General features: G+C 35.6%; 1 protein-coding gene across 1 annotated transcript in view; it reads right to left on the bottom strand.

Moving 5' to 3' along the window:
* LOC150099708 (uncharacterized) overlaps window positions 1–26251 on the bottom strand; it is a 208030-nt gene that overhangs the window by 142835 nt on the left and 38944 nt on the right. The window contains exon 2 of the mRNA XM_090403673.1: window positions 21246–21336. The gene's annotated coding sequence lies outside the window, so the exon portion shown is untranslated. The remainder of the gene's footprint in view (window positions 1–21245; window positions 21337–26251) is intronic.

Below are 26251 nucleotides of genomic sequence, written 5' to 3'. Positions count from 1 at the left end.
AAGAAATCATCGACCTCGAAATAGATATCATCATAAGATGTCATATCAGTGGTCTACCATTTCGTAACACTGGTAGACTGCATTACCCAAAATCAATTGTAGGCAACATTATCAGCCGACAGAAATGTAAGGGGCTCACTTCAGTCAAAAACTCAGAGACTCAGGAAGTTAACACCAAGTGATCAAATGGCACTTGAAGACTACGGAAATCTCGGCATTCTGGTTGATCGTTTCCAAATGAAGGGTTGCCCTACATAAACAAACCATGGCAATCAAAAGCACAGATTGCACTGGTGTAAAGAACATTGTGACTGATTCACAGAGTTGAAAGTGTGATATGAAGTGGTATGAATTATGCTACATTCTTTTCCGATCGGATGGGCAAGTATCGATGTGGCGGATGTTTAGATGATGTCTTATACTCGGGTGCATCATCTCAGCTGCAGTTTGGTGTGGAGCTGTTTCTCCTAGTATGGACTCGGATCTCTGGCTGTAGTGCCCGAGGAATAAATACCCATGGATATGCAGTACGTTTGAACAATGCAGTGTTTCTTACATTATGGCAGGTTTTATGGAACAAAATCATATGTCATTTCCAGTACTTAATGCAACACAGTTTCAGGAAAATGATGTGGAAATGCTTGATTTGCTTGCATCGAGTTCTGATCTCAATCCAACAGTACATGAACTGGGATCATTGCGAAGACAAAACGGTCCCAAATACCTTACTCACACTATCACAAATTGGTGAGGAATATATCTCGTCTAGAAGAGTGAAAGTATGCTCGGGGGTAAATGGGGCCCCACAACTATTAAGGTGTGTGTAATGTAGGTTATGCTAAATTATAGGTGTCACAATCCGGATATCTATTTCAACAGTGTGCGTGTGTTCAGAACTATTATTTTTTTTCCTAGAGAGGAGGAACTGTGAATCCAACAGCAGTCTTAAGTGTGTGCAGAGTGTGTAGTTATATGGACATACACTCATAATTTTTTCCAGCAAAAGCAACAAAAACATGAAAGAAGAATAATCTGTACGACCCAGTTAACTTCCCTCTAACCTTCATACCACTTCGTAAATTACTAAGAAGTTCTCAAATAACACATACGGTGTGTTTAAGCAACACACACACACAGGGTAAACTTCCTGATGCTTTTTTTTTTTTTAATGATAATCTCACAGAAGTTGCAAACTTATACTGATTATTACTGTGTTAGCTAAGGGTTAGATAATCATTAGAGAGTCCTCTAAGGAGCAAACGGTCTTTTTGAGGCTTCGTCAGCTCTCCAGCATGTAAGGTGACGACACTATCACACTGAATAGCGACATTCATCGCCCACAAACATCTGTGCCACCCTGGGATTCGAACCCATAGTGTGTTGCTTTCAAAATCGAAGAAATTATACATGTAAAACGTAATGCTTTCTGTTTTCCTCCCTCCTCGTTAACAAGTTTTGTTTCAGTAACATATACATGTTACTGAAACAAAACTGGACAATTTCAACTGGATGCGGCTTCAACATAATCACTTTTGAAGTCGGAACACTTATCAACCTTCAGGAACTTTCATGAGAACGCTCTAGAACTGTCATTATGGAGATAAGCATCTGAAGGAATTATATTTTCTTGACTTACTTATCTGCCACGAAGTAATTTCTTCCCAAATGAATCTGCAGTTTTTTGTTTTTTTTTGAGTACTCTCATAGGTACTTTTTATTGTAATTTTTTATTTGTCTTTCAATGGCATCCCATACGGACGGTATAAAATATAAGCAGTAATATAGTATGCTCACGCTTTTGAGATCTCCACTTGGACACTTGCCAAGAATAGTCGATTCATGCTGAAGGGGAGAAAGAAATGAAGGACGTACGAATTGGTCGCCAACACGCGAAATCACGTGCTTATAGGTAAATTTTTCCAACTGTTATACAAGCATAGTTAACTACAATGATCATAAAACAGAAGTTAATTTTCCGACGTGTAATAATAAACAACTCATCCCGCAATACGGATTGATTACCCTATTATCGGAATGGATTCTCCTTTTTGTGACATGCCAGAAGTGTCGAAGGATCTCTAATCGGTGGGCGAACTACACTACGTTTTAATATGAAATTCAGTAGTGACCGCATGCATTTATATACACATGCCATTCTAATTATGAAATATGAGTTACAAAACAGTGACTGTGTGCGCTCTAGAATGCTACAATTTGAATTAATGGATTGATATGATCCGTACAAGATTACCAGTTCAACTGAACTTCTACAGGTAAGATAGCAGAACAAGCATTTCAAGAATTATAAGTAAAATATAAGTAAATAAAAAACAAGAATTAATATTAATATTGAGACGGTAGAAACAAAAACGTTGTTCAATTACATCACACACTATATAAAGATAAATATACATACATTAGAAATAATTATCAGTATAAAAACTGCCTCGTTATGCACGTGACATAACGAGGTCATTAATTTGTGACTACAAGAAACCGTTTCGATTCTTTTTTTTTAATTTAAAAAATCACATCCGATTTCTACTTTCTGAGCTATTCGTTAAGAGAGATAAACATTCTTGACTACAGAAAAGTACACATACCGGCCAATGAATTATAAACCTTTTATGCAGAAGTACGTTTTTTATGTGGTTCCCACCCACGAAACGTTGTTAGTAAACCTATAGTACATTTGTACCGTGGTGGGATAGTCAGTAGTGTTGATCACAATGAGGATAAACAAAGGATCTTTCGAAGTTCGATAAAGGGCTTATTGTGAGTAGCGGTCTGGTTGCAGCCACGATTTTGAAAACAACAGAGCTGACTGTTTCTCAAAAGGTGAGATATCCCGGGTGTTTAATCAGTAGAAAAACAAGCCGCATTGCTTGTCTAAGAAGCGCAACTATGGTTTTAAGATAGCCTGTCAGGAACGAAATCGGAGTTGTCTGAGAAAGCTTGTATAGGCATACAGAACTTCCTGTCTGCAGCAGTTGACCAAAGCATTTAATGAAGGCTGCTCCCTACCCACATCTCACCGAACTATACGCCGGAAGTTGAAGAAGATCGGTACTGGTACTCGCATGCCTATGCGTAAAATAAAAGTTTCTAAATCAGTGGCTGGTATGTGTAAAATGCCCTGAACTATCCAGAAAAGTAGATCATCTTAAGAGCTTGAGGATACGGTGCTGATCAACTAAGACTAATCCAATATCTATTTCGATGGCATGTTGGATGAAAAGCTGTTGAATGTCAGGGCAACCCTGCGATTCTATGCCTTGACTTTTTTTTTTTTCAAATTTTTTTTTTTTGCAGACGAATGTAGCGCTGAACGTAAACGATGTTTCCAGAAGCCATGAATTCTGAATACAGAACGCCACCAATTTCCCGTCCCCCCCCCACACACACAAAGTTCGGAAACAGCATGGCTTGGCTAGCATAAGCTCTTGAACTTCTTCAGTCTTGACGTTGGACATTACTGATGTATACATATTTTTTTTTTACATCGATCCCATACACGACAAGTCGAAAGATCTATACGCACAACAGTGCCGTGTGTGAGGGCCCTACCGATTGCCAATCATACGAAAATGAATAACAATCGGTGGAACGTTTTCTGAAGATTCTTCATATTCTGTACACCTCTAGTGTCCCAACTGTGTCCCGTCAATCTCTTCCTTTTTATAACTACGCCTAGTGGTATGCCAAGGTTTTCGAAACTTATTTGGAAAGGATAACGTCTATAACTATATTGCCATTCTGAGATATCCGAGAATTGTTCACGAATCAGTATGCAAATTGTGAGAGAGAAAAAAAAATTCTTCTACTTAGAAGACTGAATAAATTTAGCCTTATCAAAAATATTTCCCAATTACAGATAAGAAATAATCAATAATAAAACGACTATAAAACTTTTGTCAAAAGGAGAAGAATAAGATATAAAAGTACTGAGCAGGAAGCGGTGAATATATCAACTATTTTATGGATGGTGAATAATGACGTCGAGGATATTTTGCTGATATTCGTTGACTCTTAAATCGAATTGGATGGCAAAAGCAGAGCGTACATTTGCCGGATAAATACATCCAATAATATTGCTATTGTGTCTATGGTGAATCCAAATACAAATTTAATCTTGTAGATTGTGTTATGCCTCTTGCTAAGCCTATAGTTTCTGGATGTTCCTATATTTTTACGCCGTTGGATGATTTCCTTTTCTCTCAGCGTTTTTTTTTTTTTTTTTTTTTTTTTTTCATGTTAAGAAACATTTTAAAGGTTTCTGTTTTGTAATTGGACTTTCATAAAGTTAAGAGTTAGTGGTGTTTCGCTTCTTTCGGTATTGACGGATGAGTTGCTTTTTTATTTTATTTTGCTAGCGAGTTTTGTAAGTACTTCAGCGAAACTTTCTTTTCGATTCCTAAGCCTTCTCCCCCCCCCCTTCTTCAGAAGAGCTTTGTATTTGTGATCGCATAGCACACACGCAAAGAAAGAAAAGACTATACTTCATTTTTATAGTGTCAAGCGATCGGTACCCAGACCACGTGATTCAGGGTGTCAAGAAAAGGCCGGGTCTAAAGAATAATCCAATCATTATGTTATGAATCATGTATTATAAATGCCTTTAGTTTTATGCCCGGAACCCTACCTAGCACTTGCTAGCCTTACCATGGCGTAATCATAGCTGCCGAACAACTGTCATTAATCTTCGAGAAATACTTCTGGATGATGTCAAGAGGCAAGCTGGGGAATTCCGGGTTCCTGCTTCACGAGATAGTCTTGAAGCTATTGGAAACTATTTCAAATACCTTCACGGTGATCCAAAGGCTCTGATCTAACAGTTCACTTTCTAAATTTTCCTGTAAATTTCTTTTCAATATTTTTGTTTCTGCCATACAAATTATGCTGCGAAGTTGGAGATTTTACTATTGGATTTTTAAACAATTCTGCACATGAAACAATAATTTTGATACACAGAAGGTGATGTAGAAACTCAATCATTGAAAAGAAATTCTTAAAATGATATGTAATTAAGGGAGAGGGCGTTTGGGTATGGTTCACAGATAAATATAAGCATGTATACATGCTCCTGCTGTTATATTTTGTATAACGATGCAAATAAGCGCCGGTTGGGATTTTTATTATGTTCCATTCCAGCTAAGTTATGATACAGAAATACGGGAATAATTCGAAATACAAATTCAGGAAGGTATTATTACCAGAACTTCAAGAAGCAATCTTCGCAAACGTGCAGCTGACCACATCTAGTAAATTAATTATCTATATGCTCTTCTAATCAATTTTAGTTAACTGCTGCAGTAAAATTTTCCCACGTAACATCTAATTCTGAGGTTATAGATGCGACCTTCGCACAAAGATGAAAACTGCCAAAATTGTGGAAACAATAACGAAAAGTGCACGATGAAAGACTTTAAAATCCGTTTGTAATGTAGTATTCCCAATAAGCACAGGCAAATGACCTTGCGAGTAAGCAACGCTAAGAGCCCAAGTTTGTAGCTTGGCTAATGCTGCACTATTCTTCTGTGAGAGAACGAATCCAAGTTCCGTGCTGAATTAATATTTTGGTTAGCACTGTTCAAGCAGCATTATAGATCGGATAAATTAGGTCTATTTGAATTTTATCAGGCAAAACCTTGTTATGACACAAAATATGGTTTGTCATGCCGGTAGATGGATGGACTAGAACTAATATTCCATCAGACTAATGTTCCATCATTGTCTAAAATGATACCGTCAGACAAAAGCCCACCCAGAGTAATAGTAGAGAGATCATACAGAAAGCTTTGCTCTACAGACCAAACATGGTACTTTTGAAAGCTAGTTCAGGATTCTGATAAGCAGAAGTAGAGTAATGTGAGAGAGAGAGAGAGAGAGAGAGAGAGAGAGAGAGAGAGAGAGAGAGAGAGAGAGAGAGGTTATCAATTAATTTGATTGTTCTCTCTTCTGGGTAGCATCACCACTGGGTGCACTACCCAAATGTATAAACAATATTCCATTGAGTGAATTTAGCGTTCATACGTTATTATCTGTTGTAGAGGTCAAAAGTAGTACCTCGTGCGGAAAAGTACCTCGTGGTTTTTGGAAGCTGCAGAAACCACGGTTGAAATGTGATTATGTGAGGAAAGACTGGATGTGAAAATGCCCCCAAAGAGAAACATAATCATGTTTTAATATCTGGGTTTAGATATCAAAAGGAAGAGGGGATGGGAGGTGATATGAGATCTTTCATGGTAAGAAAATAAACAGGATTGTGTTTGGTAACATTTTCATGGACTGCTTTGGCACACTTGTTGAATAACTACGGTTTGGTAGTGGTGGTGGGAAATTTTGAGTGGAGTGAGAGATGAAGCCTTCATTCCTGTAAGAATTAGTTCTTTTCTTCGATCTGAGAAGCTTTTGGGATTAGAAGAACTGAAGAGATCAACAAACAATGAAAAGGAGTAGCAGAATTCACGGAGGAGGTCGTTCCATCTGTTGTAATGCTAAAAGACATGAGATTGAGAATGGCTAAGTGAAGGTCGTTCTAGAGTGAAGAAAACATCGATGTGGGTGTAGTCTGAATTTACAAGAGAACAGACATCCACGGTTTATTTTGGAATGGGAGCTTGTTGGGAAGAGGTCAATACTGTTGATAAGACGGTGAAGGTTGTCCGGCATTCTGGTAGGTAGACGGAGGACTATTGTGTTAGGTCGCTGCTAATGGTAAATACCTCGGTAGTCCTGCCATTTTGATCAGTGGAACTAGAGAAGGGAAGCCAGTTTGAGTTGTGGACATTGGAGTCTACAAGCAAGATTATCTCACTATTTGGATATTTCAACTGTAGAAAATCGAGCTTAAGAGATAGGCCAGAGTGATTATCAGAATTTGGAGAGCAATGGACACACCGAGTAAACTATATTTGTTGACGTTTCGTGGGAATAATAGATCTGGTTTGCATGACGGTCAGAAGTGGTGCACAGCCTTTATATTACTGTTGAGGCTGGGAATGTTGGTAAAGTGGATATGAAAATTTTTTTTTTGTAAGAATTATTAAGGTTTGTGGTTTTTTTAATTGATTTTGATTGGAATTTTATTGTTTCTATGTTATTTTTGTTGGATAATTTTTGTGATTCGCCCTAAAAACCGCGTGGGATAAAATGCAGGCTCTCTATAGTGTATTTGGCATGCCCTTGAAGGATATAACCCACACTACATATGAGAAGAGAGAGGAGGAACAGTATCTGGAGCCCTAGTTCCTAGTTCTGAAGACTGTAATAAGTAAGATGGTGGTGTTTTACCCGGCGATGAAGGACATCTACCACCTAGAAGTCCAGTTAGCATTTCTTCTAACTAGCAAAGGAATACGTTTCGGACAATACTCGTTGAATATGCCGGAGTCCTTTTTTTTTTTTTGTGAAAACAGGCTATATCATGGGAAGATGTGGTTGATTGAAACGTGAGAGGCAAATGTTGCACATCGATAGCCTTTTAGTAGCCTTATTAAGTTATTACGTTTACATTATAGGTATGTTTTCGTAGATGGATTTTCATAGGAGACATAAATCCATCTATGATGGAGACTAGTAATTCCACGAATTATCCAAACTCTGTTTCATATCTAACTAAATTTATATGTGCATCACTGCCGAAATGCAGAGTAGGTTTTATGTTTGAGTGTGACAACAAAAAAAAAAAAAAAAAAAAAAAAAAAAAAAAAAAAAAAAACAGTCGATCACACGTGAGCCATATACTTGGATGATCACGATCGTCCAACTATGGCAAGTGATATTCAAAATGTGAAAATAAATTAAATTACCATTCGCATATTGTGATGTGAAAGGAGTGAGATACTCCGTTCTTATTTTGACGGCAATTTCAAATACTCTTGTAATAAAGAGTGCGTCGAGACAATAAAACAAAATATTTAACTTCAAATTAAGCTTTCTCCGTAAGACTGGAGAAAACATCGAAACTAAGAAGTAAATATCATGAATAGATGAATATTTTATGACAGCAATCCTGTCTTTATATTACAGTGAAAAACTATTCTTGAAATAATAGATAATTCGATGATTAAAGTTAATTAATCATTATTTAAAGAATAAATAGAGTAAGCATGTTCGCCCATATTGTGTAAAAAATAATTTGTTTTGGGACATTATTTGACAGTTTATATGGACAAATATCAGATATCAAAACAGTTTCCGCTTTCATTCAAGTGTCTTCCGCATTTTTAAATAAAAAAAAGAAAAAAAAAACGCTTCCTGACAATTTTAAGGCAAATTTTACAACTTCATCTTCTAGAAACCAGTGGTGTCAACAACACATGTTGAATGATTTATGGAGTGAAGTTTTCTTGTAGTGATAAATTTATCAACCCTCTTAGGGATACAAGGAAATAAGTAAGATAGACGGCGTCGTGGCAACTAATACCCGAGGCCTTCGAGTAACCTACCTGTCCAACGTCTTGAGGGAACTGATAGCAATACTATCAAGACTTTTTTTTTTTTTTTTTGATGCATGGAGTTTGGCTATACTTGGCTGTAGGATAAAAGAGTGAACAAGAAGAGAGTCAAAAATGTGAAGATGAAGTACTACACTCAGGCTTCTAAGGAAATTTGAAAAGCACTGTTAATACAGCGCTTTTCAAATTTTGAGGAATGTGTATTATTGGAATCTACAGAAATAAAAAAAAACTATGGACAAAGAAATTATTGAAATATTACTATGTGAACGAAGATTGAAATCGTGATAAACGATATCAGTTTAAACTACTTTTCCTTTGGAAACACAGGAAAAACAGTAACCTTATCAGGAAGCACCAGCAGTTCTTGCAGTTCTGTTCACAGGTTCACATCACTTTCATTCAGGTAAAATAGTCTCTGTACATTTAACAGGGCATACTATAGCAAGAGGGTTGCGGTTAGATGCTTCAAGATATTCGTTAAGTTATTAAAATACAAAATGCGAAACATTGAACATATAATCCCGCTAAGCTTTCTCGGCTGCAACGTGGAACGCAGGTTAGTAAAAATCGTCTCCCCACCCCACCCTTCAAAAAAAAAAAAAAACTTTGCAAGGCAACATTCACATTACAATATTTATTAGTGTAACTGTGTGCAAGATTTTTTTTTTTTCGTAATAATTTATTCTTCGATGAATTTCATTAAAATCAAGTACCGGAAAATTCTGTAGATTAAAGGTAACTTCCATGACGATAGGTCCGAAGAAGAAAACAGTTCTGCTCCAAAGTCAGTCGATCTTTAGAGTAAACAAGGCTTTTCTTTGGATAAAATTCAGTTTTAACGCAACTAAGCAAAATCAACCAATGAAAATACACAAGCACAGAGAAAATGGTAGCTAGGATGAGGAACAACAGTGCCGGTCATCTGACTACCCACAGCTATGTATTGCTTTCCAAAATGTTAGGCTTAAAACAGCACCAATTATTTCCTTAGGAGAATGTAAAGAATTTATTCACTGCCGATCTGTTCCAGTACTGTCATTTATATGCATGCGTCCGGGCGGTTAGCATAGTGGCTATGGCCTTCACAACCCCACAATATGCCTGGGGAAGGAGTGTCCTAGGTTCGATTCCCGTCAACGACGTGAGGAGCTTAAGGATCTTCCTCAGCCATAGCCAAGTTAGCCCGTCTTGGGCGTTGACGACAGGGTTTTCCCCCCAGTTTATTTGGGGTTTTTCATCCCGCAAGCAGGCAAACCGGCCCCGTGAACACGCACAGATACAGTCAGGAATAATTAAAGCAATACCTCCAGCCATAGGTCTGAACTGTCAGCTATGCCGGTCCCGAGCCCGGATAGAAATAGAGGGGATTGAGGTGGTGTCGTGCCCTACCTCCCCGTAAAAGTGGCTCAGGGCCGTTGAATCACCATACGAAATGAATGAATGAATGAATTTATATGCATGAACCGTCATACCGGAGCTCTGTATAACTATCTTATTTAGAGGAATTAATTTAGAATGACTAGCAAAAAAAAAAAAAGTGTACTTCGCAACCGGTTTCATACACAGTTTGAGGGTTTCCCTCCTCCCAGAAACTCGGGTTTTTAATATCTCAAAATAGTCAAACCCACCAGAACACACACACATATGATTTAGAGACATAATATAGTGACCTTATAGTATTAGTTCAAATAGACTGAGATATGAAAGGAAAGAGATTCAAGCTAAACAGCATGGCTTATAAACATCACCAGCAAGAATTCTCAGTAGCCATTTCATGTAGAAATATAAACTGGAACGTGAGGAATAAATAACCTTGTTTAATGCTGGGTGAGTTCACCAAAGACTAAGAATGAAGAAGTGTGGCAAAACCACTTCATCAACAGCGTAGACGAGACAAGCACACACATCTATTTTTATCTTAATTGTATATTAATTCAATTTGCGAATGTAACGCTTTTGTGTTTTAAATATTGTACTAAATAAACGTCAAAATTCATTTCCCACGTGTAGGGCCCAAACCAGCACGGATCGATTCACTTGACTGTGATATACATCTGATAGTCATAACAACTAATTCACATAAACATAAAATAACGTACAGAATACTATATTTCATTTAATGGTTGTTGTATTTCAACTTTTATACTTAGGATTGTTTGCCGAAATCAAAAACAAAGAAAATAATTTACTCGATAGAACATCTTTTGCTTCCACAACAACTTTGCGGCAATGGCGGCGCAGAGTGAAATTTCTGCTATATTTCACCCAAGATAACGGATTCTAGAGCAACTGCGCTGTTTCATTAATTTGTGACGAAAGTTGCTCAAGATTAATATGCGCTACGATTATAGGCAATCTTTTGTTAAGATTGCTGGAATCTATTAAGCTGTTCTTATTAATCACTGACGAAAATTGTGCATGATTAATGTGACAAAAACTGTTTTCTGTGCGTAACCGAGCTTTTATTAAGGTTTACTGTTGCATATTACGTTACACAGTATTATTAATTATCAGCAGAAACGTTCACGATTATACAACTAAGATATATCATAATGTTTCGCTAGAAGCACAAGCCAAATTAGGACAACGTCGTTGCAAAGCACAGAGAATATTAATAACGCTGTTCGTGTACCTGGCTATAGAAAGGTCTCAACGCTTGCGACAGTAGTAATTATGATAAAACAGCGATACTGCGTTTCCTAACAATAATAAATATTCACACTTTTAATGACCAACGATATGGGTGCTTCTAATTTATCGGTAAGCTGGTTTTATTGGTCGTATTAATTATTGGTCATGCACTGTAACCTTTACAAATAAGGTCGTGTGAGAGTATACAGGAAGTTCTTCCAAAATAACATGTAACGAGCTTTTGGACCCGGATAATATAAATGAGGAATTAAAAAGAGAAATAAAAATAACTGATAGTTGCAGATGACCAAAATTTTCTACCACTTTTTTTTTTTTTAGATTTTTGTTAATGCAACAACATTTATTAAAGTTTCTTCAATTAGTTTATGTTTTGATAAATATTTTTGTCATTTACTTATAATGTATTATTTAAGAATCCTAAGTAATGACTTACAAAATTTATTATTTTTTTCGGATTTAAAATTTAAAAAATAAAATTCAAGCATTGTCGGAAACATTACTTTTGATAAACAAAGAACCCTTAGATTATGATAAACATAATATTAAAAAGATATATTTCGGTGATTACACCACATTGTATAACTTAAAGTTTAAACAAGAGAATTAATAAATACAAACCATAACCGTCTGGCTATTCATAAAACTCAAATAACAGAATGCAGATATAAAGCATTATTGACGTTGAACAATACTGGACGATGTCACGTGTTCTTGTGCTTGTTCATATAGTCCGAGCTCAGATTGAGGTAGATTTTTTATTAGAGCTGACCACACTTGATGGAGAATTAAACCTTGATTTTTATTGCATTGGGTTGGGTTTTTTAGCATATTAGCAGCTTCTTTAAATTTTCTTATATAACTGTTGTTTTCTATGTATGACATCTTCGTTTTTTGCCAGAGTACACCGTGTCCAGTGGAAGTGGTATGGAAAGCAAGACCCGTTTTTTGTTCTCTTTTGTATTGTACGTCTTTTTGGTGTTCAGCCATGGGTATTTCTCAAGATCTTCCTGTCTGTCCTACATAGCAAATCCAGCAAGAGCAATGGATTTTGTAGACTCCTGGTTTTTTAAGAGGATGATGAGGTGGTTTTGGTGGATGTAGGAATCTTGAGATTTTTTCCATAGGAAGGAAGGCTACTTTTATGTTGTGTTTGTTCATTAATTTGGCTAGCTTATCTGTAGCATTTTTGATATAAGGAGGCGAGATTGCATTTTTGTAATCCTGTTTTATAGTGTTGTTAGCTGGAGGCATTTTAAGGATTTTCTTGATGTTTTTTGTTTCATATCCATTCTGTTGGAGGATTTGTGTTAAGTATTTTAGTTGTTCATTACACCTTTCTTGTGTGCTGGAGATATTGTATGCTCTGTCTCGAAGAGTTTTAATTAAGCTTATTTTTTGTGAAGGATGGTGGTGTGAGGTTGCATTTAGAAATCTTCCAGTGTTTGTCGGCTTCCTATATACTGAGAAGGAGAGTTTACTTTTTTCATTAACTTCTAATAGAATATCCAGAAAAGGAAGTTTTTTATTTTCTTCTTGTTCTAAAGTGAATTTATGGTGTTGTGCAAACTCTTCGAGACAGAGCATACAATATCTCCAGCACACAAGAAAGATGTAGTGAACAACTAAAATACTTAACACAAATCCTCCAACAGAATGGATATAAAACAAAAACCATCAAGAGAATCCTTAAAATGCCTCCAGCTAACAACACTATAAAACAGGATTACAAAAATGCAATCTCGCTTCCTTATATCAAAAATGTTACAGATAAGCTAGCCAAATTAATGAACAAACACAACATAAAAGTAGCCTTCCTTCCTATGGAAAAAATCTCAAGATTCCTACATCCACCAAAACTACCTCATCATCCTCTTAAAAAAACAGGAGTCTACAAAATCCACTGTTCTTGCTGGATTTGCTATGTAGGACAGACAGGAATATCTGCAGAAATACGCATGGCTGAACACCAAAAAAGACGTACAATACAAAAGAGAACAAAAAACGGGTCTTGCTTTCCATACCACTTCCACTGGACACGGTGTACTCTGGCAAAAAACGAAGATGTCATACATAGAAAACAACAGTTATATAAGAAAATTTAAAGAAGCTGCTAATATGCCAAAAAACCCAACCCAATGCAATAAAAATCAAGGTTTAATTCTCCATCAAGTGTGGTCAGCTCTAATAAAAAATCTACCTCAATCTGAGCTCGGACTGTATGAACGAGAACAAGAACACGTGACATCGTCCAGTATTGTTCAACGTCAATAACGTTTTATATCTGCATTCTGTTATTTGAGTTTTATGAATAGCCAGACGGTTATGATTTGCATTTATTAATTCTCTTGTTTAAACTTTAAGTTATACTATTTACCCTCTGAAGATGTAAATCCTACGATTTACGAAACTTGTCGGGAACTATTATTTCAATATTTTGTATAACTGAATAATAAAAAATGTGATGTAATCACCGAAATATATCTTTTGAACCAATTAGCCACAGAAGTCTACGCCTGCAAACATAATATTAATTAAACAGTACCTGGCGAGCAGAAAAATTCGGTATCTATACAGTTATGTGGAGGCATCTTCAGATAGAGGTGAAGGAAAACATATGATTTTTATGTTGTCATAATGTTTTGTCTTCATATTTGAAAAATATCAAAACATATTTATAAATATTTCCGCATTATGTACAAATAATGAAAAATGCCTCTTCCTTAAATCAACTTTATTTCAAAATGAATTAATTTATTAATATTTTAAACTAACTGAGGGAGGGACAGTGCCTTTAGTTACGTCTTAGTGTCTGGGAAAATTCAAGAAATCTTTAAACTTAAAAATTACAACCTAAAAGCACTTTGATATACAAAGTACAAGGAAAGCTTATACACGTCCTGTTATTCTTTTATTTGTAACACAGAATTGTTTCCTTTTGTGGACCAAGCATAGTAATTGAAGCGAAATTTATTACAGTAAGTGTTTATTACATTTTAAGGATCTTCAAAATTAGGAGATCCTTACAATGAAATCCCTTTCGCTCTACGTTACTGACAGGACCCTTTCAGAGTTCTTTAGAAACTCAGTAATGTAAAATTTATGAACCAACAGGCAGTAGCGCACACAGGGGGCCAAGGGCCCCCCCCCCAAAAAAAAGAAAAAGAAAAAACACTAGAAAAATTTCCAAAAATCTTTTCCTAATTAAATTAATTTTTTTTTTATTTATGTTGTGTCGTGTCTTCTATTTCTATACTACTTATGAATTAGCCGTCACATAAGGGAATACCCTATAGCTCTCGGGAATCACGGCCGCTGTGAACGCAAGGAAGAAGTAGGGCTCGTGCAGACCGAGTGCTACTTCGGTCACGGGGTCACAGGATATTGGTGATCACTGCAGATACTCAATCATAGATCGTATGCAATGTGCAGTGTATTCCCAAATCGTCTATTCAACTCGTCCCCCTCCACAATATTAAATCTTGAGTACCCCCCCCCCCCCAAAAAAAAATTAAATTCTGAGTGCGCCACTACCGACAGGTAGTGGCGCACTCAGAAAAAAGTGTATGCGTAGGGAAGTGTATAGAGGGGGGAGGGGAATCGAAACATATATACCTGTACAGTGCTATGTTTGGATGAATAACATATACTAGCTGTCAGCATGCAGTTGTGAAATAATTAACATAACTACTTTTAAAGAGTATAAACGAAAAATAACAACTATGAGGTGCATAAAAATTAATTTTTAACAAATTTTTCAAGTTCAGAATTCAAATAGACTAACTAAAATCAAACTTTCAGGCGTTAACATGTACTCCATCATCATGGAGGTCTGTGAATGTAAAAACATGGTCGATGAAATTCATCAGCAGGTGTGAGATCATTGCCCTGCTTATCACACCACTTCAGGCCTTCAGTAAGTTTCCTTAGTTTCCAGAATAGGCTTTCTAGATTATCAACCTCTTAGTCCACCCAAGAGACTAAATGTACGATAGGTTTAGAGCCTTTCGTGGGTTGAGATTCACACAGAAAGAGGAGGACTAGAGTTAAAGAAAGTGTTCTTCGCTTATGTGCATAAAGACACTCGACCATTTCCGCGGAGGAAGAAAGCATATGAGCCACGATGTATTTTAGTAAATTTTCATGGTAACAAACATGCTTCAGACATTCCAGTAGTTTTTTTTTTTTATGTTACTGAATTATCCGTTTATGAACTGTTCACACCGTTCGCTTGAGGCATTTTTTTCTTCTCAAGATTTATCAAGCGATATTGAGTTATGAATTCGAATAATACCAAGATGAGCGTAACTAAATACACTGGTAGCATGCGCATGGCGTAGCCAAAACGGTGAGGTACACGAAAACACGACACCTCACTCATACTTTTTCCCCCTTTTCAAGGGTTTTTAATTACTCGACATCTTCAATTTTTTTCAGGTACCTTCAGTTAATTGTGCTCAATGAAGAGTGACTGAGTAATAAGGAACCGTTTTCGTGATATAATAATGAGCAATGATGGCATTAAAAACAACTGACCAGGGCTATTTATTTCTTTACTCGAGAAAAGTATGAACTATTGCGAGTAAGCAGAAAGCGATATGGACGTTTTGCGCGCCCTAAAGTATTCAATTGCTAAGGTAAAGCGCGATTTATTTTCTCTTTTTTGCTTACGTAGATATCCTGATTATTTATTCGGTTCGCAAGTGAGCGGTTATTTTGGCAGGATGTCGCCATTAATGAATGATGGAGCGATAGATATCGAGTAGAATTCCTCGGCCTGATGTAACATGATGTTATATTTACTACGAAGAGAAAGAGGGAAGGAAGTTTGAAAGCGGGAGAGAAAGTACTTTTATGTTTTTAATTATTTATTGAGGCAATGTTATGATACACTTCGTGTTAACAATTTATCGCGAAAGTGAGATGCAAGGAAGCGCTCTTATAAGCACATCGAGTGAATTTTTTATTTTATTTTCTGCACATCATATATGTATATTTCAAAAGCTGTTACAGGCCGCGTGCATTTCTTCCATGCAGGAACCATACCGGCTCGCTAGTCAAATAGCCCATTTCTGGTCACGACCGAATTTACATATGACGCATCTCCCAGCCTATCTACCCATGAATGCGTGATAATATATAAACAAAAACTTTTTTTTTATTTATCAACTATAATCTCTAAAATATTGAGAGATACATCATATATTATTTCAATGTTTTAGGTTCGCTATCATGCGAACAACGTCACAACTCGTCGCAACACAAATCACGGAAATACCCGATGACTTATCATTTTTTTAAATATCATTTTTTAATATCTTCGTACTTTCATCACTCTGACCTTAGCTGGCTAAAAACATCGGTCGGTTCGCACTCTTGTCTCCCTGATTAATATTTTCCACCAAATCAAGAGAAATTTGATGTGTTAAGGTTACATCACCAACTTAATCAGTTACACGGTTACGTTATTAGGTTGGTGTCTGTAAGCAATTGTCTTCTTGACCATAAGGGAAACCTAACTTTCGCTCTATCCTAAATCACTTACTCGCCCGTAGTTTGTAAGCAGATTTAAGGAGAAAATGCTAAATAAAACGTTTGACTGGTTTCTTATTTTTTCGCATCGGTTATAAATTTTGTTGCCTTTACTTTTTTAAAGTTTCTGATCATGAGGACTTAAAAACTTGCATTATGAATTTTTTTTCTTTTTTTGATAGGAGATGCGTGAGCCATGGAAAAATTTATAATGATTTAAGTGGACTTATCATTAAAGAGGTTGACCTGCACTGCTCTTGATCGGTATTTTTTAAAGGTTCTTAATTCAATGGTGGAAGAAATTGCAAGCGAATTCCGAGACGGAAGAACTAAAATGGCTACACGTAATATATATAAATATGAATGGTTTTCAATTTATTTCGCAATGTTTATAAGTTTTGTTTTCCACTTTGCAATCAACAGGCCTTGGATTTGAATAACATTGTGACATGGTTGTTTGGGAAGAGACGTCCGGCGTAAGAACACCATAGATTCCCGGATTATTTTAAGAAAATAATCCGGGAATTATTTTATTCCCGGATTATTATAAGAAATATGGTATAAGATTTCAACTGTCATGGTGCGATTTCCACAAAACAGTACTTAAAAATCCACTAGTAAAAATATTTAGAAATCCTCCCCAGGATTGATTAGGCTGATACGTGTATAGCATAGAGTTGGAGTAGAGAAATTTCTGCTATCAGTAGAAGTATAAGGGAAAACAATTCGAAATGCATTCTGTGGCGTTACTAAGAAAATAAATAATTCTCTCTGAAATGTGAAACCCACCCACTTTTATTCCTACGTATAACTCACCTATTTTGGTATTCACTTGTACAAAGTCTTCAATGTATCAGTGACTAGATGGCATTTTCTTTGGAAACCGAACACATAATCTTTTGTTTATATCAAATTTAGCAATGATCCGATGCCACTTGAAGAGGGATTTAATAGTTTTTGTGCAGTAATTAACACTCCTTTTTGCGTGTTTCAGATTTTCAATTCCAATTTCATAAAACTAAAGACACATAACGTAGTTAGTGCTCTCACTTGCTTCGGCCGTAATTTCAACCAATACCTAAGAAAAGCTAGATGCATTCATCTCTCTCTCTCTCTCTCTCTCTCTTTCTATATATATATATATATATATATATATATATCCACACACACACACACCACTTTCAGAGAACTTAGTCATTTACGGATCTTCTTTATAACTATAAACTAGTACAGGTGACAGTTACTTGTTTAACTGTCGCTTATATAAAGTATAATGTATTATTATTATTATTATTGTTATTAACCTGGTAGCCTCATGGAGTCCAAAGACTCACTGCGAAAATAATGAATGAGGCATTATTCACGCAATTGCGAATCACTCCTCTCCTTAAATTCATTCACTCACAGTGCATTCCCTAGGATGTCTGAATCCATTACACTCGTGCACCACTCTCCAGAAGCAAAAAAATCTATTCCTGAACATCTCTACTAAACACGCTCTTATTTCAATTCTACGTTCTCTTTTTTTTCCCTCTCCAGTAAGGTATTAGCAAATTTCTTTTGCATCTTTTCTATAAAACTCCGTAAGCAACTTACAGTATCATAACCCATCTCTCATGTCTGTGAAACTCATTTTTATAACCCATAAACCATCAATGTATACTTATACGAAGTTCCACAGAACCGACACCATCATTGTTGTTTTCCTATGAATCATTTCCACCACTTGTCCATTCTCAGTCCACCCAGCAATCTCTTTTCATATAGAGGTGTATACCTTTAAGCTTAATCACAATGAACTAATTCCCATTATCCTTAACCAATAATGACAGTTTATTCAAGTTTTGTTCTCTGTATCAATTTTACAATAGTGGATCAAGTACAGAGTCGTGTGTCACACCTGCAGCCATCTATCTTCTTCTTCTTCTTCCTCATTCTTCATATTTATTTGCTACAGTCCTGACCATTTGTTCCACTTAACCGATTATCATGCAGTATTCTCTCAAATGTCTTTGCAAACTCCAATAAAATCCTAATGTAGTCATTTTCTTTTTCTAGCTATATCAGTCTATTTTAAGAGAGTAAATTGCTAAGACAAGATCTCCTCTTCACAAAGCAGTTCCCCCCCCCCCCCTCGAGTATCATATTCTTAACTATCCGTTCTTGAATTCCAGCTTTTCTGAAACATTAACTACCACTCCTGAAATTGTAACAGGTCTATAATTTGTTACCTCTGTTGTGAATCCATCCTTATGTAACGAAACATTTTATTTTCTTTCCACTTTCTTGAAAAACCATGATAGTGATGAAAATGAAACAGCCAAATCAAAAGCACTGCTAATTCTCTTAACATACACGAGAATGTGAAAGATATCTCATGATCATGTTCGAAATCAGATTTTGCAACATCTTAGGCATATCCGGTTCATCTGCCTCAATTCTCATATCGGCCGCTTTTATGGCGATTAGCATTATCTGAATGACGCAACCTTCCAAAATGAACAATCAGCAATTCACCTTGTCACCTTCATGCCATCCGCATTTATTAAAGACAATCGTTCTTCTTTTTATATATCATATAGTGAAGGAACTCACTGGGATTTCACCTCATATTCTGTCATTAACATTTTGTTTACAGTTCTTGCTTAATGATGCCTCCTCGTCCATTTGACTCTCACCTGATTTATCCTCCTAACTCTGGATAATTAGAGGGAGGGATGAAGGTCTCCTGGTAGACCACGAACTTCTTGGGTTGACGATGGAATGGCAGAGGATCGGACACTCTGGTGTACCATGAAAGAAGTAGCTACTTAAGAAGAAGAACTCTAGGTATGTAGTCTAATACTCTTCCTTCAAATACCTCTTCATCGTTTCTCTATGCACTGCTGATGTCACTGATGTGACCCTTGCAGGTCTTTATGCCATAGCGCTATTACAACCGAAAATTCTAATCCCCCCCTCTCTCTCTCTGTCCAAATAGCTACTCTAATATTATCAACAAATTCAGTACTCTGAAATTCCGATTCACCTCTCTCAAGTGCTGTTTTTGGTAATTATCGCTTAGTATAACTGTTTAAATTCCATTTTCTTTCCATTAAGTATCCTTTTCTCTTTCTAATCTATATCCCCATCATTAGTCTTCCATAACTCTTCCTGTGCTTATTGAATTAATCTGCCGATGCATGCCATCTATATATTTTGTGTACCTTCCCAATCCTCCCCGTCAGGTCTATGCCAGTAACCGACTATTTATTTCATTTTGTTGGCCTTCATTTTACACAAGACAGCCTCATATTCACTGCCTCCTACCATCCAGCTATTTGCCTCCTGCCAAATATCTGTTTTTGTTGGTTGCAATTCTTCTGCTATCATCAACATATCTTCACCATATTCTATTTCCTCTCTTCTTTGAAATATAATATATTTCACACTTTCTGTAACTATATCCTCCTCTGTCCATCAAATCTCACTAGTACCTATAATTTTTGACCAAATTGTGCTAATCGGAGCCCAAAACGTCTCACCTTATTTCTGATGATGTTGGCATTAGTACACGTGAATTACAATATCTCTTTGTGCTCACAAGCGCGATACCCTTTACATATTTAATGGATGCCACATTCGAATTTGAAACCCGGCAAAATTCATTAATTGTTTTAATCATCATTCTAATTCTCATACGGCTCAAAGATGCCTGCGTGCACACCTACTTGCTACCCTAACATCTCTAAGTATGGGATGTTCGAGTAAAACCAATATTTTTAGCCATTTTTTTAAAAAAATAAAAATACAGTAAGTGAAAAAAAAAGATCTTCAGAAGGATAATAATGCAGTTTAGTGATAAATCTATGGAAAACTTGCTGGCTTATACATACCGGTTATATAAATTCAATATATTTATTAGATGAAATACTGGTAGAAAATACTTAACCGAAAGTTTAATACACTACTTGTATTAAAAGTTTTTAAATGGTTCTTCACACCAAAAGGTACGCAAAATTATTTAGGAAATTAATTAAAAAGCGAAGGCAAATAATTTCACGGCGAATAAACTTCTTTGCATCCATTCTAAAGAGATGAAAAATTAGTTTCCTATGGTTTAGTAAAAAACCTCCGGTCAATTTTAATTTTGATATGGCAGTTATATGAACTGGGTTATGAAGGGGAGAAAAAAAAACTGAATAACGGAGTGAACAGGAGCGCAGCTGAGACACCACCATCTATACTGATGATAGATTGAAGCTAATTTTTTTTTCGCAGAAACTGTTGAAATTACTGCACTCTTGAAACCACCTCCATCTATACACGAACAACACACGCAAATTTTTGCAAATTGGGAGCTGTCTTGTGGATAAATTAAACAGTTAGTTTTTGCTTTTTCCCTGCTTAAGACTAGATAATTTTAGAAAATCTGAAAATAATATTTGAATTGAGCATAAATGAAAGAACTTTAAAATTTAATAGTTAAGGTTTTTAAGAAGAAAACAAAAGTGAAAGATAACTGAATTATCACAAAAGTGAAATTATTTCGTCTGATCACGTAACTAAATAGTCTGACGTCTGAAAGGAATTTTTATCTTAGCGATGTAAATTAATACTTACTTTACTCTCAGACGACGACTTAAATCGCCTTTCTTTCTTTCTTTCTTTTTTTTTCTTCCGAATGTTCGACTTTATGTACGATACTAATTTCCTTTAAAAAAAAAAGAAAATAAAAGAAAAACTCGTACTTTCTTTTAGTTTCTTTAACTTGCGATTCATTAATATGATTACGAAATAAACCACTGCACTTTACAGAACTGTCCTGTTAATAAAATATAACACAAAGTTTAATAGTCTTATACCAAAGAACAAAAAGAAAAGTTAAATAAAAATGACAATTTTTTTTTCAGTAAAAGAAGCACTCGTTTTTGTATTTGCATACTTTGTTTTTGCCATGAAGAACACTTTCCAACTTTTTATGTTCTCATTAAGCCATAAAATTATCAATGTTCTTCACGTTTCAGTAAGAAAATGCGACTAAAAATATAATATTTCATGTTAACTGAGTAGCAGGTATCCAAAATATTTTTAATTTTGGTAATTTACTTCACACGTCACTGCTGTCATACTTGTGCTTGCTGTATTTTTTTGCTGCTATTTTTTTAAGAACTACAATATAATGCAGGCTTTACAAAATGAGCTACATTAACATTACTTTAAAAAATACACAATATCGTGCTGTTTCCACGAGATGGCAGTGCGGGCCCATTCGGAAAGTACCGGGAAAGCATCTCTTGTTCCTTTTGGTCTCGCTTTTGGTAAATGCGAAATATAAAGAAACTTTTTTCGAAAACGCATCTACAGAGAATGATTAGAAATGCATCAGATGAAAAATGCTATTTTCCGGGAATCATTATTCTGCTTGCATTCTGTATGTATGTGATGTACGTTTTTGAGGAACACCCGTATGCTCTTTGGGCTTTCGTGCGAGTAAACATTTATCACTCTACGTCTAAGGTAATGTGCAGTTCTCCAAATCGATTCTTTTGCGAATTCATGTGACGATTACAGGCAAAATGTACTACATCAGTTTTTCATTAAATAATAGCCTGCTTAGCATTTTTGTAAGAACACGCGGCTACCTGTTGTTAATACCATCTGAATGTACATTACACCGTTTAAACCGTAAAACCTTTTAGAGCAAGGGCTAAGAGTTCCAGAATATCATAAAACACAAAGTAGAAAAAATACAGGAAAAGCAAAGTGTGTTACAAACAATACTAACTGTATTATTTATTTATTTATGTGAATCCTACCGACAGAAGTTAAGAAATTATAATACAGTGGCCTAAGGATTAGACAAACCGAAATCAGCTCTAGAGACTAAACATGATACCTTCTGGCTTCCAAAAAGCAAGTAGTAATCTCTCACTAGGAAATTAAATTAAATCTAACACTAATGATATTCACAAACAGCCTTGTTAGAGACGGAAGTGTAGGTACAACCTGTCGGCTAGCTAGCATAGATACTACCGAGCGAGAAAGGCGATATTTAATACTTTAATTATTAAATATCACTATGCAGTGCATAATTAAGTTTGAGAATACTATTAATTAATAAATAATTAGAAGACGAACACCCCTCCCCCTTTTGTTTTAAGGTAATTTTAACTACTTGAATAGATGCCAGTTTGAATAATAATAATTCGCTTAACTACAAACATAAGGCGACATATCAATCCAAAAACTGCCCTGTTGTTATTTACATCATACAGAATTAACTTCTTTGAAAGAAAATCACATTTTTATCCCTATAACTCAGAAAAATTGACTTCAGAACAAACGCACCCACACACCATATTTAACAAAAAATACCAGTTCGGATTAGGAAAATACGAGATACCAGTCTCGTATTCCTAATCCGAAAGCTCTGTATTCTCGTCATGTTATCGTCTGACAAAACTACACTCAGCTGCTGGCAAGGGGAAAGACCAGCTGCCTGTCGCTTTCCCAGACCTGTTAGGGATAAAAGAGTGCAATTTACTTCTTTTAGAGAATAAAACAATAAAACAATAAAACTGCAATAAAACATAAATAAAATTACAATAGGGATTTTTTAACCAACATATGAAGAAATAACATTAATTTTTTTAAAATTCTTAACATCAGAAATGTATGCCTACAGCTTTAGAACCCAACAAATTATAACATCATATGCTCTTAATGTGACATGCTGTCTCTATACTTTCCTTCCTTAAGATATTAGAACGGTGGTAAACACCATGGTAAATGACGCATTCTCTTCTCGTGGATGAAGTAAGTAGTCTAACTAATAAAAAATACCATCAAATGACTTTATGGTTTATTTTTATGCCCGATGATCATTTTATAGTGTTCAGTGCCATATGAGATTACCATCATGGAATTTTAATCGGCAAATAGATCATAAATAAAGGGCATTAAAATATTTTTAATTTAAGACATCAAAATGAGTTACTTTTTCATACATCAACAAACGTTTCCAAAGTCAATAAACTCTGATGAATCATATTTATTGTTCCGTTTTCACAAGTTTAGTGCTTGATTATGAGTAACTACCAAGGTGCAGAATGTTATCTGAAGCGTATTTGAGAAACGTTACGAAAAACACGATGATGAAGAGCAGAGTATGGATATCGGTTCGATGGCACAAAATGTTATGGTTTGTGGAACGGAGCATACGTTACACAAGAGTACGATAGCAATCAATCGAAATTTTGGACTATTTTTCCTGTAGGCATGTAATGAGGTCTTGAATTGTTGCAGGATGGACGTGTCCCTTGACCTCACCCGACGCTCCATTTCATCCCATAGATGTTCAACAGGATTGAAATCAGGACTCTGGGGAGGCCAGTTACAGCAGCAGCCTTGAGATATGGTGCATTGTCTTGATAAAATAGACAATGGGCAGTTTTGTAGAAACGCCGCAAAGTAGGAAGCATTGCATCGTCCGGAATGTTCAGATACCTCTCGGTGTTCAATGTTTGTGGCACCACAGAGGTCCGAGACCAAGCCAGGAAAAACAGGACCGTAGCATCATATCGCCACCTCCGAATTTCATAGGGTTATTATGCACATCTGTAATAGACGATCCCCGGGCATTCGTCACATCCACACACGTCCATCTGCTCGGTAGAGGATATAGCGTAATTCGTCTCGCTCCATAACACAGCTTTCCTAACTTCCACGTCCCACTGTACACGCTCTCGCAGCAATGAAGATAACGCTGCATGTTGGTTCAGGTAAAGTGCGGCTATATTGCGGTTTTTACATATTATCCTTCCTAGTACCCTAAGGCCACGTTCGGTGGGTGAGGTGAGTCGTCTGCTGTAGATAGCACTTGCAGTTGATTCCTTGTGCTTCCATCTCAGTATATATTACTGATTGTTGACCTGGGATGGTCCAATTTGTTAGCAATTTGTCGAACAGACAGGCTTGTAACATAGCATCCTGTCACAACGCCTATTTCAAACTCCGTCAGTTCCTTTCTCTCAGCCATATTACCGGACACAGTTGCATCGACTTGGGAGCATCATATTCCTCCAATTTATTTTTATTGTATTTTTATTATGGTACTTATTTCTTTTTTCTTATTTACTCCTTTTGTAACTCTTGTTGGACCAAAATTGTTGTTTTTAGACCTAGGCTAAAACACGATCTTCATAGCAAAAATTTGAACTCGTAAATTTATTTCAACCATGCAAAATATTACATCTTTCATGCAAAATATCACAAATCTATTTTACGTAAATATTGCTTTTTTTACTGTTCGTTCCAGTGACTTTGGCCAGTTGTATTGATCTCTAATAATATTCTAATTTTCCACTTTTTCTTCAGTTCATACTTTTCTCGATCAAGCCCGCCCCCCCCCCCCCAAAAAAAAAGCCGACAGAAAACTAAAGGAAAACGAACGAAGTGTATAACCAAAGGAAATCACAAATAAATAACAAAGTGAAGTGTTAATGACAAAGACTAGTTCGTTCTGCCATCCAATTCATTATAAACATTTGTACGAGTCCAAAATAAACAAACAATAATTTGTGACTACATAATTCATAATACAGTGCTTTATATAGTATGTTTTATATACACACATTGGCAGAAGCTATTAAAATCAAATCCCAAATGAATAAATTTGTTTCAAGTAAATACTCATGCTGAAATGTTACGATAATTAATGAATTATGTTATATCGTGATTTTTAATAAATTTTACTTACCTGAATCTGCTCTTCTTATCGTATGCATAGAAACAGAAATAAGAAGGCAAATTATTAAGTGCTAGTAACTTCACATTTATACAGAAGGAAACGAAATTTTTTCTTATCACAAATTATGGTGCTACTTTATGCCTTTCTACCATAAACAACTAATGACGTAATGAGTTAACAGCGCCACTGAAGTGATCTGAACCTGTTTGTGTTTTTTTAATAAAAAATCGATATAAATAGTTACGAAGTAAATGTAATTATTGAATGGCAAAAACTTGCTTGAGAGTTAAGAATATTGGAAGCTAATTGCATCCTTTTCTTATTATCGTTTTTATTATCTTTAAATAATATATCCATTTGTCAAATAAATCGGATTAAGAAATCCGTAATTAAGTAATAAATACAAAAAGTAACCAGAAGACATCAGTTAAAAATGTCATGGAAAAAAACAGCCATTAACTAAAACGAATAGTTCTTCATGTGCATACCAAATAAATTCTAAAGAAAATAGTAATTGCCTACGTAGCCAATGAGTGCTTATAACAAAGATACAATAAGCCTAAAAATAAAGACAGAAAAAAAAATTGATTATTTTTGTAAAAACATTGAAATAAATTCATTATCATTTTCAGAGTGCATATCATTTTGATAGGCAAACAGCAGTCCGACTGTGAGACAACAGATATTACAAAATAGTTTGAACATACCACTAATGTATGCAATTTTCTACATTATTATAAGGGCATTCTCCTAGGGTCGAAGGCTCATCAAGGAAGAAATTTCTACAGTTAATTAGAATAAAACAATTATTAGTCCACATTTGGATTATTGTGCTCATATTTTGTCGCCTCTGTTTTTTTCTTCAAAATGTGGAAAT

The sequence above is a fragment of the Typopeltis vanoorti genome, chromosome 14 (genome assembly GCF_054136105.1).
Source record: "Typopeltis vanoorti isolate ZY-2024b chromosome 14, IOZ_Tvanoo_1.0, whole genome shotgun sequence".
NCBI classification, from domain to species: domain Eukaryota; kingdom Metazoa; phylum Arthropoda; class Arachnida; order Uropygi; family Thelyphonidae; genus Typopeltis; species Typopeltis vanoorti.
The sequence above is the reverse complement of the archived record's forward strand: the minus strand, read 5'-3'. Positions and strand labels throughout refer to the sequence as shown.